Genomic DNA, 15,696 nt, shown 5'->3' on the forward strand with positions numbered 1-15,696 from the left:
TGCACAAATTGATTCCATCGAAAACGAATAGAATTGGTTGGTTCTCTCTCACCAACAGTCATTTCCTCCTCGCACATCATCTCACTCTATCTCTCTCAGTATTTCAATAGAATTTCTCTCATTTTAGTTCTTTCTCTTATTTTGCTTCTCATTTCGGTCTCTCACACAAAAACACATATTTTTAAAAATATTTCTCTCTCGAGTCCCACTTCCTCTCTCTTTCATGTTATCCTCTATTTACATCACAACAATTTCAACTAGTTCTCTCTCCGTTTTGCTTCTCATCACCATCTCTCACACAAAATACATATCATTTCCTTCTCACTCCCTCTCTCTAAGTAATACTTTTTATGGCATCATCGTTCACATCCCAAAAATTTTAACTAATTCTCTCTCTGTCTTGCTTTTCATTTCGGTCTCTCACACGAAAACACATATTATTTTCACTACTTCTCTCCCGTTCCTCACAACCTCACTCTTTTTAAGCAACACTCTCTCATGGTATCCTTTTTTTACATTGCAACATTCGAAATTCACCATTATTGGTACCCAGAAGTTGAGTTGAGCTCAATCAACGTGTTACACATTGTCATACAATTCATATTATGATATATATATCTATATACTAGTGGTCAAACCCATCACACGCCTGTTTGAGATTTTACTTCCCGGATTTGCCAATAGCTATATAGGTATACATATCTCCCAGTTTTGGTGCTGGAGAATCATCCCTCTTCAAGCGTACCAAGATACAAGCTCTTTGAACATCCGAATACATACACATCTCAAATGACAGTGATAGATGACTTGAGCGTGAAAAATTGATCCATGCTCGGCATATATTGGGGCTGTTGAAAGAGGATGTCTATCTGACACAAGATAGACGTGAATCATTACATTGAAGAAATATGTAGCAACTGACTGTAGTTGAAAAGTCGGAAGTTGAAAAATGACTTTAAATCGACAATTTTTCCCCGATTGTTAAGAAGTCAAATAAACTTTTATAAAATAGGAAATCACCACACAATTGGAGTAAGGAGCTATCGAGAAGTGACTTTACATCATTTGAATTTGCCATCTTGTGCTGCGTACAGACTTAAGCGCCACGAACACGCGCATTTCAGGTTTCATCAGCTGATCATATCTGTATTTGAACTAACATATATATATTTGATAAGCTGATTAAAAGTGGAAGCGTGCTCGTGGTATTAAGTCTGTACGCAGCTTTAGATTCTCAAGTATTAGAAATGTATCGCACAGTATAATTGAATATATTCATGTTAGGTAGTTGATAAATAAATATACGTTTAACATTTGTCCAATCATTCAGATTTTATTGGACCTCCCGTTCGAAGTGTGACTACGAATACAAATGACCAGAATCACTTTGATAGTGTCAAAATCACCTCTTGATGGTTTGGTACCCCCTTACTGGCATTATCCTTGCTACGCTAACTATATAAACTTGACGTTGTCTGTTTTCAATGAATTTGATGGGAATAAAATTCTATCTATTCATTCATGGAACCCCTTTACTGGTGGTCCGGGATTATGATGGAATCTCATCACCTATGAACATACCTAAGGGTCATATGTGGACATCGTTCTCAGTAAGAAATTCCAGTCATTGTCTACCCAACACTTATTTCCTCCCGGGATCTTCACCACACATACCACCGAAATTCTATTATCTAGGATCTAGGCTTTAATGTACATGCACTTCTCCTAGTCGCCGTTGTCATCTTCCTCCTTGCTCCTCCTCCTACTCCTCCTCCTCCTCCTCCTCCTCCTCCTCCATCACCTTATCCTCCTCCTCCTCCATCACCTTATCCTCCTCCTCCTCCTCCTCCTCCTCCTCATCCTCCTCCATCACCTCCTCTTCCTTCATATCCTTCTCCTGCATCTTTCCCTTGACCTTCTTCTTCTACTCCTCTTCCTCATCCACTTCCACTTCCCACTCCTACTCTTTCGTCACATCCTGCTACCCACATGCCCCTTGATCATCTCCATCACCTCCTCCTATTCCCTTCTCTCTCCACCTACTCCTTCTTCTCATCCACCTCCTCCACCTCCTCCTCTTCCTTCATATCCTTCTCCCGCATCTTTCCTCTGGACCCTCTTCTTCTACTCCTCCACATCCTCCACCTCCTTCACCACTCCTCATCTATCTTCTCCTTCTCCCTCTTCTGATCCTCCACCGCCTCTTCCAAATCATCCTCCTACTCCTTAATCACATCCTGCTCCTGCACCTCTCCTCCCAATCCTCCTCCACCATCTTCATCTCCTTCTCTTCCTTCACATCTGTCTCCTCCTCCTCCTCCTCTTCCTCCTTCGCCTGTTCTCCTCCTTCTCCTCCTCTTCCTGTCCTTCTCCACCTCTCACACCACTTTCTGTCCCGGTCATTACACTTGATGCCACAGTTTACCACTAACTACTTTCACGGAAGAGAGGCAGCTACAAGACCAGTTACCAGTGGCTGGCTCTTGTCCGGTAAATGTGGCATTAAACTCGTCCGTTGCTGCAAACTTTGACTTGGACGAATTAGTGACGGGGTCCTGGGGGGTACGCTAGGGGTCCAGGGGGGACCATGTGCGGTTAATTCGTCGGACAAGGGTCGCTGCTAATGAAGTACCTCCTGGCTGCCCCTCCCACCAACTAAATGCCTTGCTGGATCTTGTCTGCACACATCCAGACCGCCGCCGCTGCCTCAAGACAGTTGGTCGGATGTTGTTGATCACATAAGGCCCGACTCGGCCGAGCTTCAACTGTTGGCCAAACTTCTCCGCGCCAATGAAACACCAACGTCTTATTCAGGATGTTTGGCTCACACGCTTTCACTCTGATTGCAAACACTCTTCTTTGATTGCTCGAATTGTTAAATACTTTGAGAGAGTGAGAAGAGGAGATAGTAAAAGAGGAGACAGAATAGAAAGAGGATGGATGAAAAGGAAGAGAAAATAAGTGAAAGAGTAAAAGAGAATAGGGTTGAGTAGTAGGAAGGAATTGTTAAATTATACCACAGAATACAGCATATTATAGGCTGCCAGTAGCAGCTATCAATTCACAAAAAATGGTTCTAAAAACTGACGCTCTCCTCCCTTATTATATTAATGCCAGCCTACTTTTCTCCTTCCACCAACTACAAGCGTCTGTGGACATGCTTCTGCGATCTGGTGGGACTGTACAGAACTAAATTATGCGTCATGTTTTAAATGCACTACGCCGTCTTTCTCATTATAGTAGTTTTCTCTGATTATACTTTGAAGAGTGAGAAGAGAAGATACCAAAAGAGGAGAAAAAATGATAGAGGATGGAGCTAAAATAGGAGAGAAAAGGAGGATGAAAGATAGAATGTGTTCGAGATAATGAAATGACGAAGAACGATTTGAAATGATGATTTGTGTTGAGGACTCCTCTAGGAACTTGTGATTCCCTTCTTTATCAAGCAAAAAGGTCATACATAATAAATAGATTCTCCGCATTGATGATTCAGTTACGAGGAAATACTTGAGATTTCAGCAGCCTTGTAAAAGAAGCCTTTTTTTCATGTGACGAAATAATTAATTCTTCTATAAAATATAGATTATCAAATTCAGGGTGAAGTCATAGACATTTATTCAAAGTGAAGATATGGGTGCTCTCCTGTTTTCTTGAATATTCTTTGTCGATATAGCAAACGCTCAGGATGTTCAAGATGAATACACCGTGCTTCAACAATCCTTATATTTAACGTCGACTGGTAAAGTTTTAATTATTCAAATTTCTGTATATTTATTTCAATTGAGTTGTTTGCTTAAATATTTCCGCGAGAATAATTTAAGTGAGAATATTCCTATTTTCATCTGAAATGTATTTTCCTTGGAAACTATAACATCGTAATTACCATGCACTGATAAACAAATTTCACGCTCAAATTGTCAATATAATGCAGAAAAGACGACTTCTCTATAATATACTCATCTTCAGACAGTTCACTCATGGATACTTACTATATCATCCAACAAGTAAAACATTTTTATCAGAATATTACGAGTCACAAGACTCTTATCTTGATAAAAACACAATAAATCTCCATATGCATTAGTCTGCTACGTTACTCTGTCACTGAGGATTGACTCAGTTACTCGGATAAACGAGTGGATACCGGCAAGTCAAGTGTAGCAGCTCCATGAACGGATCAGGAGAGTTTCAGGAAAAGGAAATCTTTCATCAGAGGGAACAACAAACAGACTTGCACAAGAGAGAAGGAAAAGAGATCGTATACAAACAAACAAGAGAGAGACGAGTCACAAGACTCTTATCTTGATAAAAACACAATAAATCTCCATATGCATTAGTCTGCTACGTTACTCTGTCACTGAGGATTGACTCAGTTACTCGGATAAACGAGTGGATACGGCAAGTCAAGTGTAGCAGCTCCATGAACGGATCAGGAGAGTTTCAGGAAAAGGAAATCTTTCATCACAGGGAACAACAAACAAACTTGCACAAGAGAGAAGGAAAAGAGATCGTATACAAACAAACAGTAGAGAAAGGGAGAGGAGACCGTATACCCATCGGAGAGCCAGTCCGTAAATTGAGGGTCTCTTCATAGCAATGAATAAAAGAAGACTGCTTTTATGGCCGCATTAAACAGTCTGAATTTGGGATGGCTGTTGAGACATCTTGATGTAGAGCACTGGGACGATTTCGATCAACAACTGAGGAGCTATTGGGATGATTGTTGCAGTTAAAAATCGTTAAATAAACCCGCAATTATCCTATTTAAATGTGAAAATTAAAATTAGTCAATGTGGCAAATATGAAGACTAAAATCATTATGATGGTTAGGATTATTACTCGTGTATAATTTGATCCAATTCAAGCGGATTGAATTCAAAAAAATATATATTCTACTGGAATCTAATCAATTTCAAAATTAACATTATGGAAAAAGTGAAAAATAACGATTTGTAAGCATTTTGAAGAATTGAATTGAATTATATATTTGATATTATTATCTTAAATAGGTGAAACTGGAAAGATCATGTTGAAAGTATGGAGAGAGACAGGATTCCCAGGGCAGTCATGTTTATAACCCGGTTGGAAGGAGAAGTGTGGGCAGACCCCGTAAAAGATGGATGTGATGGTGAGTTTGAAGTCGGAACAGGCAAATTGCCTAATCCTTGCAGGAAGACGATGACGATCTTAAATAGAATAGAGAAGTGAGGTTAGATAGTAAGCATACGAGTACATAACAAAGAGTATATATTCACTCCATTCTTATCAAGTCAGGAACCTCTGTATTGAAATTACCACCACCCATCTGCCCGCCGCCACTAAAAGAGTTCTACAATCATTCTCTTACTTTTTGTGTACGAGCCAGCTTTAAACATCATATCTCATTTTTACTTCTCTTGCTCTATTACCTATTGCCCTATTATTTTGGAAAGTATTGCTTTCCAAAAAATTAAGGAACCCGATTTCAAGTTTTCAATGTATACCTAATGTAGTTTTGAATACCTAGGTACCTTCATATTTTTCTATTGCTTTTAGCATTATTTATATTAATGAAATAAAAACACATATATCGTCAAATTCTACAGTTTTTAAACAAATTTTATTTCTTATATCTTTGGTAAATCGATCCTCACAAGTGTTGAGCTCTAATGTATTTAGTGTATCCAAAATATAGTACAGTAAATCTCATACTAATCTTCAATGCCTCACTATCACAGCCAATATTTCATCTCCAGCAAGCTGAATTGGATTGAATTGAATCAAGTAATAATTGTCTTTATTAATTACGGGGTTAGGACTCCAGGTTCTCTCTGTCACAAATGTTTATACATTTCACAGCTGGAGTGAACGAGAGGCTTTCATACAACAAAGATTCTTACAATAATCTCATCCAGAATAGAAATGTAAATTATAACCCTATTTCGGAATTTTAAAATCTAAATTTGAGAGAGAAATAGTACAAGGAATATCCTAAGTTCTTCTCTTCAGGACAATGATTTCTTGTAAAAATGACAAATAAATAAATAAATAACAGGATATAAGAGAATCATTCATGTAAGAATGGAATCTGTGACTATTCTACAATTGGAAAATGTCTATTGCGTTTTGATTAGCCATGAAATGTGAGGATGACTGAGTAACTTCTCAACGCCAGAGTGAATCCAATTTCAACAAATCATGTTATTAGGTACAGAGTGAGATGATACGTGGTAACTGTAAACCACCCGAAACGAAAATGAGAATGTGTTCTCTTGTCCTCGTTTCCATAGCAACGAAGGCAGCTCTTCTTCACTCGTGTCTTGAAAGACGTCTCACGCCAGAAAGTCACGAGAGATACTCACTGTCAAACAAAATTTAGGAAACTAGTCCAATTTTCCTTTTTTCATTCGTGTTTAAAGTAAATCGATAGCAATCGACAGTTCTTAAATTTTTATACTTGAATTCAAGTTTAATGTGAATCAATAATTAAATGGTTGAATCTAATTCAGTTATTGCCTGAAAATAATACAAACAAACAATACATAATATGTTGTAAGAAACATTTCTGAAAAAACACTCGAAAGTACAAAAATATGATGATTACATTTCTAAAAATTAGTTGGCGTTACAGTACCAGCAAAGCCTTATTGGTTAGTGTGCTGGCGTCGAGTAACAAAACTGTTCGAAAATTATAATCATTAATTTATCGTACAGTACTCATTATCTAGTACTTACTATCAATTACAACCGACAGTTCTAATATTTCGATTTTCTTAACTGATCTTCAGAGAATTCAAAATAAATGAGGTGGATGAAGATGATGGTCCTGAACAAATTATCAAAAACAAATAATATTTCGTCATTGAAATCACCATACAAATGATACCTCACAAAACTTTGTACTATTATCATGAGAGTTTCTGGTTATTCAAGTTATTGAGTTTTAATCTCAAGTCCTATAGGTTGCAGTAAATCTTTTATTTATTCATTTATTTGTTTATCTGTGGATACAATCACACATCGTATAAATATGATTGTGAAGGAGCAACAGGCTTTGCCTGAAACTATTCCATTCCCAAATTTTCATAGTGAATAACATGTTCAAAAAAAAAGGTTAAGATGATTAAGCAAACCTAACTCATAGACATAGGAAAATAGATGATGAAGAGTGTTGTATTGCTTAACGTTCAACTGGCTTATTTCGATTGAAAAAGCGAAGGTTCCATATCAAATAGGAACATTATCAATTCATAGGAGTATGATACCGGAATACAAATAAATATCGGGGCACCAAACTTCGCTCGTTACTTATTTATTGATAAACAGAACACAATTCTTCAAAATGATTGAGGAAGGGCTATCAGGCACAGCCCAAAACTGCTTCTTCCCCGAATTTCGATTCATACACTATAAATAGTCCAAAAAGTAAGTTATGTTCTATACACTTGAAATCAGGTCCAATTCTCAGTACAAACATTTGAAAACAGAAAAGCTCCAATTCAGATTGTTCACAAACCAAATTGAATAACAAACTAACACTCACTAATCACTTAAATTGAAAAATAATGATTAATTTTGTAAATTATGATATAATCTAATTTAGAATGATATATCATGTCATGTCAACAAATCAGATTATTTTGAACAAGTCGATTAGAATTTCTAAATAATATTTCTTGTGAGATAAGCTGATTGATTACACAGCTGAACATTATTCTGTTTCTCTTCCACACATGCACACGCATCTTGTGTTATCGAAAGACGACGAAATCATCATCTGTTTTTCCAAGGATGAATAATTATTATCCTTTTCATGTCCTTCAGCGAGTTTTCCCAGAAATGAGTCCTAGTGCAATCGAATTTTTATATCATAAATCTACTATGTTCCAAATTTCGTGAAACTCGTTAGAGCCGTTTTCGAGATCCGTTGGTCATAAATACATAACCAACCATATAAATAAACAAATATATATTATTCTATTATAATTAAATATATATTTCTCGCTTAATATAATTGGATTCACTATTCACAAATTTGAAAAAATCATTTTTTCAGAATACAGTACAATATCAAGCAAAGCAAATTTTCACTTTGAGTTCAGATCATAGTCCTAATCAAAAACGGTTAAAAATTACTTTGGAAGTGGAGCTAACGGTTTAGCTAATGTATGTTATTGTAGCTAATGTAATGTAGCAAAGTGTAACTAATGTATCGAAATACATCGGTCAAAGTTTTCCCCACAGTATTGATTCTCATTGGCTTGATACATCAGTGTTTCGCGGAACTGCTCATCTGATTCAATCCAAGCTAACCTCTAACCTGAGTACACCTAACCCGACCTCAACTAACCCAGTTTCTCATTACTGGCGGCGGCAAGCCATTCTGAATAGAATTATTTGCATAGTGACCTCCATGCTCGTGTTGCGGTAAACAGACAGATGAAAGGTTAGCACTGTCAGATTCACTCCAATTTGTCAGCAACCCTTACGAAAAACCCCAAACGCTTCCCTTTCAACCAATGCTGACAATTCACGTGGCCCCATAATCTCTTCTCGGTTAGCAATGAGAACTCAAACTCGAATTATCTTATTCACAGCGTACTCAGGCATATCTCTGTCCTTGACATTTTCCCTGCTGTATTCATTCCACGACCACAAGTTTTCCATCCCGGGAATTATGTTTTCTCTCGCAATAAGCTGTCATTCTGATCCCTGTTTATATGTACAACTCCACCACTACACACTGCTACAGTCCTTTATTCTGCTGGTGAGGAATAATACACCAAATAACCAATTCGCGCAATATCTCTCCACCAAAGGTGTAGTATGAGAGATTACGGTCACTCGGAAAGCAAACGTGGTGTATTTCAGCTCTCAAGTACCTTTTAAATTATTAATGTGTGGGTGGGAGCTCTATTCATAAATTCAGCTAGGAAATAATGTCCTTGACTCAATATTTAGAGTAAAGAGATATGAACTGAATTTGTTCCCTGAAAAGGGCTGTTTTTGAGGACAACGTTTACTGTAATATGAAGAATGAGTTCATTATTGACTGAGGTTTTACTAATGCCAATACAAAGAAAATTCGTTTCAAAATAAAGTACACAGCAATAATTGAAAAAAATGACCGTATTTTCCCGAAATTATTTGAAATATTATGGATTTAAGGATATTACGTGGTTGAGTGAATTAGGTCAATTATCACAATAGAATAATTCATAACATTACATGTTTCATGTTTTTACGAAAGTTTTATTATCAATCTATCCAAATTTGAAATTGTTTGTTTTATTCTAATCTATATTCTTAGATTGTAATTTGGTGTAGAAAATTGAAATGGACATAACCTATGTATAATATTTGGACAATTTGAAACTAAATTATGAAATTGAAAAAGTTTTGGGCAATAGTCTGTTTTTTCTTTTTCGATCATTGTATTGCTTGTGATAACCTAATAAATAAATAAATAAGTGAATAAACATTATATACTCAGCAATGAACAAAAACAACTGTATTATGTTGAGTGTGAAATTTCTCAAAAGTGTTTAAAAAATCAATCTCTTGATTCTTCAAACTTTTTTAAATCAGCTCCAGAGCAAATTGAGTAATAAAAATTATTTAAACCAGAAATAATATCATTATCACAACTGAAATGAGGAATGAACAGAGCACTGAGATGCAACACAATTTAATAATCATTATCCAATATTGGATACATTTCCAAGAATTGTATATATTTCTATGATCATTGATTTGAGAATACATTGTACACGTGAAATACTAACCTTATATTGGACTGTGTCACCTATAAATTTAGAAGAAAATAACACAAGGACTACCTTATTATTTCATCTACCAATGTTATTACATTAGTCTCATTTGCATTGTAAATAAATAAAATATCAATATTGAGTAGCATAATAGAAATAAATGTAGAATACTTTGTTTATCTGCTGATACAGAAGTGAATTCTGGGCTTATGGGCTTTCTACTACTTAGAATGAAACCTACAAGGATACGGGATATGGAGTGGATATCAGGCTTCCTAAAATGGAAAAATATTCCGGAAAGAGAGGGAATAGCATGTCGGACGACATTTTTCATCAGGAAACAGGACGACATCAGACACAGAAAATGTCTATCCAGATTCGGCCATTAGTGCCGTAATGGTCAGTCATGATGCGCTCACAAGCTCTCATGCTCACATGGTCACATGGTTCCATCCCATTCTAAGCCGGCAACCAGATTTATTAGATGCGTTGCTGGGTCTTCATTGACGGGGCGTTGCATTGACAGTGAAAAGTAGCCGAGGCCATCCGTTAGATTTGTCAGATTCACTCCATACTGTCAGTATCGGTTCAATGGAAAGCATCGATGCTACTTGTGAGGAATGCTGTCAGTATGAAGAGATGACACCATGGCGCGGGCTTCAATAAGCAACAGCTGACAGTGTCACTTTTACTTAAAAGCTGGAATCACATTCACACCACATCCTGAACTTGCTGCACTCTCCCTGTGTAACCCAAACTCCAGGAATAAAAAGAATGTATCTCCCATCTCTAGTGAGAAACAATACATAAAAACTGTATAAATACTGACAAAGTCCAGAATAACTTTAGTTTCAGGTATATTTTTGAGTAGATCAAACGAGCGCTAACGGAATATAACCAATTCCAACTATATAACTGAGAACTGAAAGAGATCTAACCAGCTTCAGGAATAGGTTTGAGTGAATGAAATGAGCACTGACGGAATATAACTAATTCAGAGATGTAATATTAACTTCTAAATAAACCATCAACCAAATAAAGACTGACAAAGTAGTCGTATAAATTGAATTCCAAGGGATCAATAGATGGTATTCCACAAGGGTAACTTAACTGTATTCATGGAGTAAAACAATTAATATATATTATGATAATAATATTGAGTAACCTGGCTGGCTCAGGTCTGGTGTCAGATTTTATATACTGTATTATTTATTAAATAACATCATACCTTTTTTGCATCAACTGTATTATATACATATATTATATATTGTATTTATGGAGTACATCAGAAGTAAATTGTTCAAGTTTAGGTTGAATTCCCGGAATAAATAACGTGCACGTCCCTAGTATAACTAGCAACTGGAATAGATTAAAAGCCATTTTGAAGTGGTCTTCTAAAAGGTTGGTACAGCATACATCACTTTATCCTGTGCGTCAGTTGTGTACAAGATTAGAATAGGCGGGAAATATAGATAATTTCGTCTCTTTGAGTTGAGTTCGAGTTAATGTGCCTATTTTAAACGAGAGTGATTTCAAAGGTCAGCATTTGCATAGATGCCACTCATGATAAGTTCACCAGGGATGAATGACATGGGGAGGCCTGTAACAACAGTTATCAATTTCAAGAGACATGGTCTGTATGAAGAGAATACCCTTCGATATTAAATACATTTTTTCTATTAGATTCTAATTGTATTTATTCATTTATGGCTCTTATTAGCAGAGAGATCCTTTTGGATGTTCTGCCTTGCCTTATTACCCAATGTCATTTCCTATTTTTACACTCGTGTTTATAGGTTATATATAAATTGGGTCTTCAAGTTTTCTCACAAAAATATTACACTTTCACTTCTTGAGTTTTTATTTTATGAAGTTTAAAATTTATTTCTAAACAAAAATTCGGATTCCAATATAATTTATTGATAAAATGCCACTACATCTCATGATCTTTGAGAAGACAGGTAATAATTTAAAAGAAAAAGTTTTTAGTGAGAACCTAGGATAAATTAACACCCAATTCCTGGTTTTTCTACTCACGCCTTGTGTTTACCACTGCGATTTGCATCTTTGCATGAAGGCGTCGGAAGTAAGAGAATTTTTAAACCTGAGTTGATTGGTTGAAGTCGTCGCCGTCGCCGCCATGCGAATTGCATTAATGTGCACAAGGCTTTACATGAATCTTAATGGGAGAGTTATCATGATATCATGATAGTCATCATGAGTTCTATGATATTCGGTTGAGTACTATGCAAGAGACGAAAGTTCAAGAATCCCAAAACAAGGTGAAATCTGTAACTGATGGATACTTCTAATTGCAGTTGTGAGTAACATGAATCGATAGTTCGTCAAATACACCAAAGTTTTGAGTTTACTACAGGCAGAACTTATTGGGAAAAAGTGATTATACAGATTTGATATCAATTTGTGAAAGATACAAAAAAATATTTCCAAATTCTTATTGCAACATGGTGCTTCAGAAAAACCTGGTAATAATGGGAATATATTTACTTTCAAGTTGAATTGGCTCACAATATCCACCCCCAAGTACAGTGGAAATGAGCATGGACTTTATTATCTTCTCAGCCCTGGCATCTTTGCTGAAAACGCAGCTTTTTTATACGCACAGCACGGCCATTTTGGAAAGATAGGTACTGGAAAGAATGAGGTAGAACAGATCTAAACAGCTCCCCAGCCATGCACTGAATAAAGGCTTATTGTGTCTGCCGTGAATTCCCCAGACCACCGCTTCAATTTTCAACACAATCTCATCCAATTTTCTCGCTATATTTTCCCGTACAATTTTCATGTATCATTGGACAAGCACGCAACATACTCGTAAACAAATAACAGCTGCCACACTCCATTGTGCTCATACATCTCACGTCCCAATTCAATATTCAATATCAACTATTGTGTTAATTAATTCTTCGTGGTACAGTTTTATATGGGTTTTCCATCAATATATTGATTGAACTCACAACCAAGTTATGCTGTCAACATGATGGAACTGGAGTAGATCAAAGATCAATTTGAGAAGAATTATGATATTATTCTAAGTACTCATTTCTTCTAGATAGAATTAGATCTGAACAGATTCATTCTAAATCACATTCGGAATCATTCGAAATATTACCCGTATATACTCTAATATATTGATAATTCAAAATTTTTGACAAAGCAATCAATGGAAAACATATTAATCTTATATCTCAAGTTAAACACTCACAATATGTGAATGTACAACATGCAGGTGTGCCCAAAAAGTCATCCTCACAAAAAAGTTTTGATTAAACACGGACGCAATACAAAACAAGGACGCGAAATCATGCTATTGGATGATCAACGAACAAAATCACAGTTGATTATGGTAGCTATTAGCTACAACCACAATCACATTAAATTTGAGCTTGCACTTGAGTAAACAAGTAGCTATTGATGTATAATTTATTTCCTGTATTGTTTTAAAATAATTAATCGTTTCTAATTTGTATTTTCCCCTTATTTTAATAATCACCTCGTATTCCATATCTCTCTCATATTTAGATCTGGCAGTTCAGTTGGAAGCGAAAAATTATGATTTAATTTGATCTTACAAGGTTTCCTAATCTATATCAATGCGTTTGCTGAACGTCGTTCATTTTCAAGTGTCAAATTCATCACTGCAACATAATTGATCATTCATCAATTCAGACTTTGGTTTTAAATAAAGGCAGCGATTCAATTCAATTCATCACTAGGTACCGGGCATAATATTCAATCCCAAAAGTTCGAAACTGAATTTTAATTCAAGCTACAGATAAGTTATAGTTGAATCACAATTATTTTGGAAGAAGGGAACCACGCTTCTGCTCCCTATACTACGACCTCAATAGGCCTACAACGCTGCGATGAAATAGCACTGGGAATAAAAAAAGGCGATTGATGAGCCCTTATTGAAGGGTGAAGTGCAAGAGTAAAAGTGGCGAAGCGAAGAGGCATCGGCTTATTGCGTATAGCTGATGTCATGGACAGATTTGACGTGCCTCGCAAATTCCTCTTTACTATCACAACCCTCTCTTCTGTACCCTTCTTACCTCTTCACCCAATTTCTCCCTTGCCCTTTTGCCCCTCGCTTGTCCCTTCTAACCGGTTCTTTATCCCTGATCTTCGGGCCGTGACTAATTGCTTCATCCTCAGCTCACTTAGTCCCTTGCTCGATTCCTGAGCCACGGTAATCCCCGCCTTGTAATCCCTGTCGTCCGAGGCTGAATTGACATTGGTGCCGCTTTCTTCATGTCGATCACGTCCAGTCTCAAGATGGCAGACCCATGGAGCTCAGCTATGGTATTTGTATAATCATAGATAAATAATTATTCTTCTATGAAGTAATTTAAAAATGAAATTATCTAAATTTACTGGAATTAATCCATAAGGGAATGGTGAGCGTTAAATATGTAATCCAATATCAGCTTTAGACTCAAGATGCAGAAAAAATTTATGGAAAAGTGTTTTACTCAGCCTAGTATCAACTAGACATGAAATCATGTGAATTCACTGAAAATATTATTTACAAGGGAATACGATTGGTTGAAATTTTAAATCTTTTATCAACTTTAGTCTCAAGATGCAGAAAGATTGATTAAATAATGTTCTCAACTTCATTTAATAATAGAGATTCAGAAATATTGATGAAAAAGCGTTTCACTCTAAGGTATAATCATGTTTTAAGCATGAAATCATGTTAATTCATTGAAAATATTATTCACAAGGGCATAGGAATCAGTGAAATTTAAAATCTCATATCAACTTTGGCCTCTAGATGCTGAAAGATTTATAAAAAAGTTCTCAACTTCAGTTTATAATAAATATAGTATCAGAACTGTTTCTGGACGTATTTATGTATACATTTTTTCTCACAAGCGAGTGAGAATAGTTCTACCTGTGAATGCAGTGTTATTATAAGAGTAAACAGAGCACTGTTTTATGAGCATTGTTTTCTAATTACGTGAATCAGTATTCAGATCAGTAGCAGAATGTAATTTCTCTTCTACTTTCTGTGAAGTAGTGAAGCAGATATTATTGTGGTTCAATTACTTCAAATAAAAAGATTTATAGTTATCAAAACCACAAATTTATTCATAACGAGATATCGCTTGTGCACCATTTTCCACATCTCTGGTAAAGGCCGAAGTACAGATCAATAAATTAACAAATTAATATATTTCCTCCTCTCAATAAATCATATAATCACGTATATAATATCCTAAACTGTTTACTTCTTCCAGTAAATGTAATCAGCTTACAAAATAAAAGTAATTTATCTTACCATGAATGTCTGATATGATAAGTACAAAATAGTAGATATGATGAGTTCGAAGCTGTACGATTAGTAGACGAATGGCCTGTTAAGGTGAACGTCTGCCATTGGTCTGGAGAAGCCCCATCCACAAATGTTACGATGTCAGTTTTCAACCGCCATTGCAGTGACGTTTAAGTGAGGTGCTGATTGTAGGAAAGGAATCTCTAGGCCAATGGCATAATATGTTTACCTTAACAGATCATTCGTCTACCAATCATAACGCGTGTTCATCGAGCTGCTGCTTTGGCTTCAGTTTACCAAACAGTGATTGGCTGGCAATGGTGTAGAAACCGAAACCAGTATTCCGTAACTCTAATTGATTTGTTGTTGTAATAGCAACAAGTATTTTCATTCAAAGTCCTTCCTTTAAATTCACAATTGAATTTTTATGAAAAAACCGTGATTTTTTGTTTTGGAAGCTCCATGCTACATCCTAATATTTATGCAGTTTCCAAGTGATATATTGTGCTTATGATAATCATTATAATAAAAAATTCAGGAAGGAATCAGTATTATTCTCAACATTTATAGGGAAATTGATGATAGAGTTTCATACTAGAGATTAATAAATATGCAGGTAACTGAAATCCATCAGTAATCATCAGGCTT

The 15,696-nt window shown here is 35.9% G+C and overlaps 1 protein-coding gene across 5 annotated transcripts in view; it reads left to right on the forward strand.

Moving 5' to 3' along the window:
• Window positions 1-15,696, forward strand: part of LOC111051029 — a 196,347-nt gene that overhangs the window by 123,051 nt on the left and 57,600 nt on the right. The gene's annotated exons all lie outside the window — the stretch shown is intronic.

The sequence above is a fragment of the Nilaparvata lugens genome, chromosome 7, assembly GCF_014356525.2.
Source record: "Nilaparvata lugens isolate BPH chromosome 7, ASM1435652v1, whole genome shotgun sequence".
Classification (NCBI taxonomy): Eukaryota; Metazoa; Arthropoda; class Insecta; order Hemiptera; family Delphacidae; genus Nilaparvata; species Nilaparvata lugens.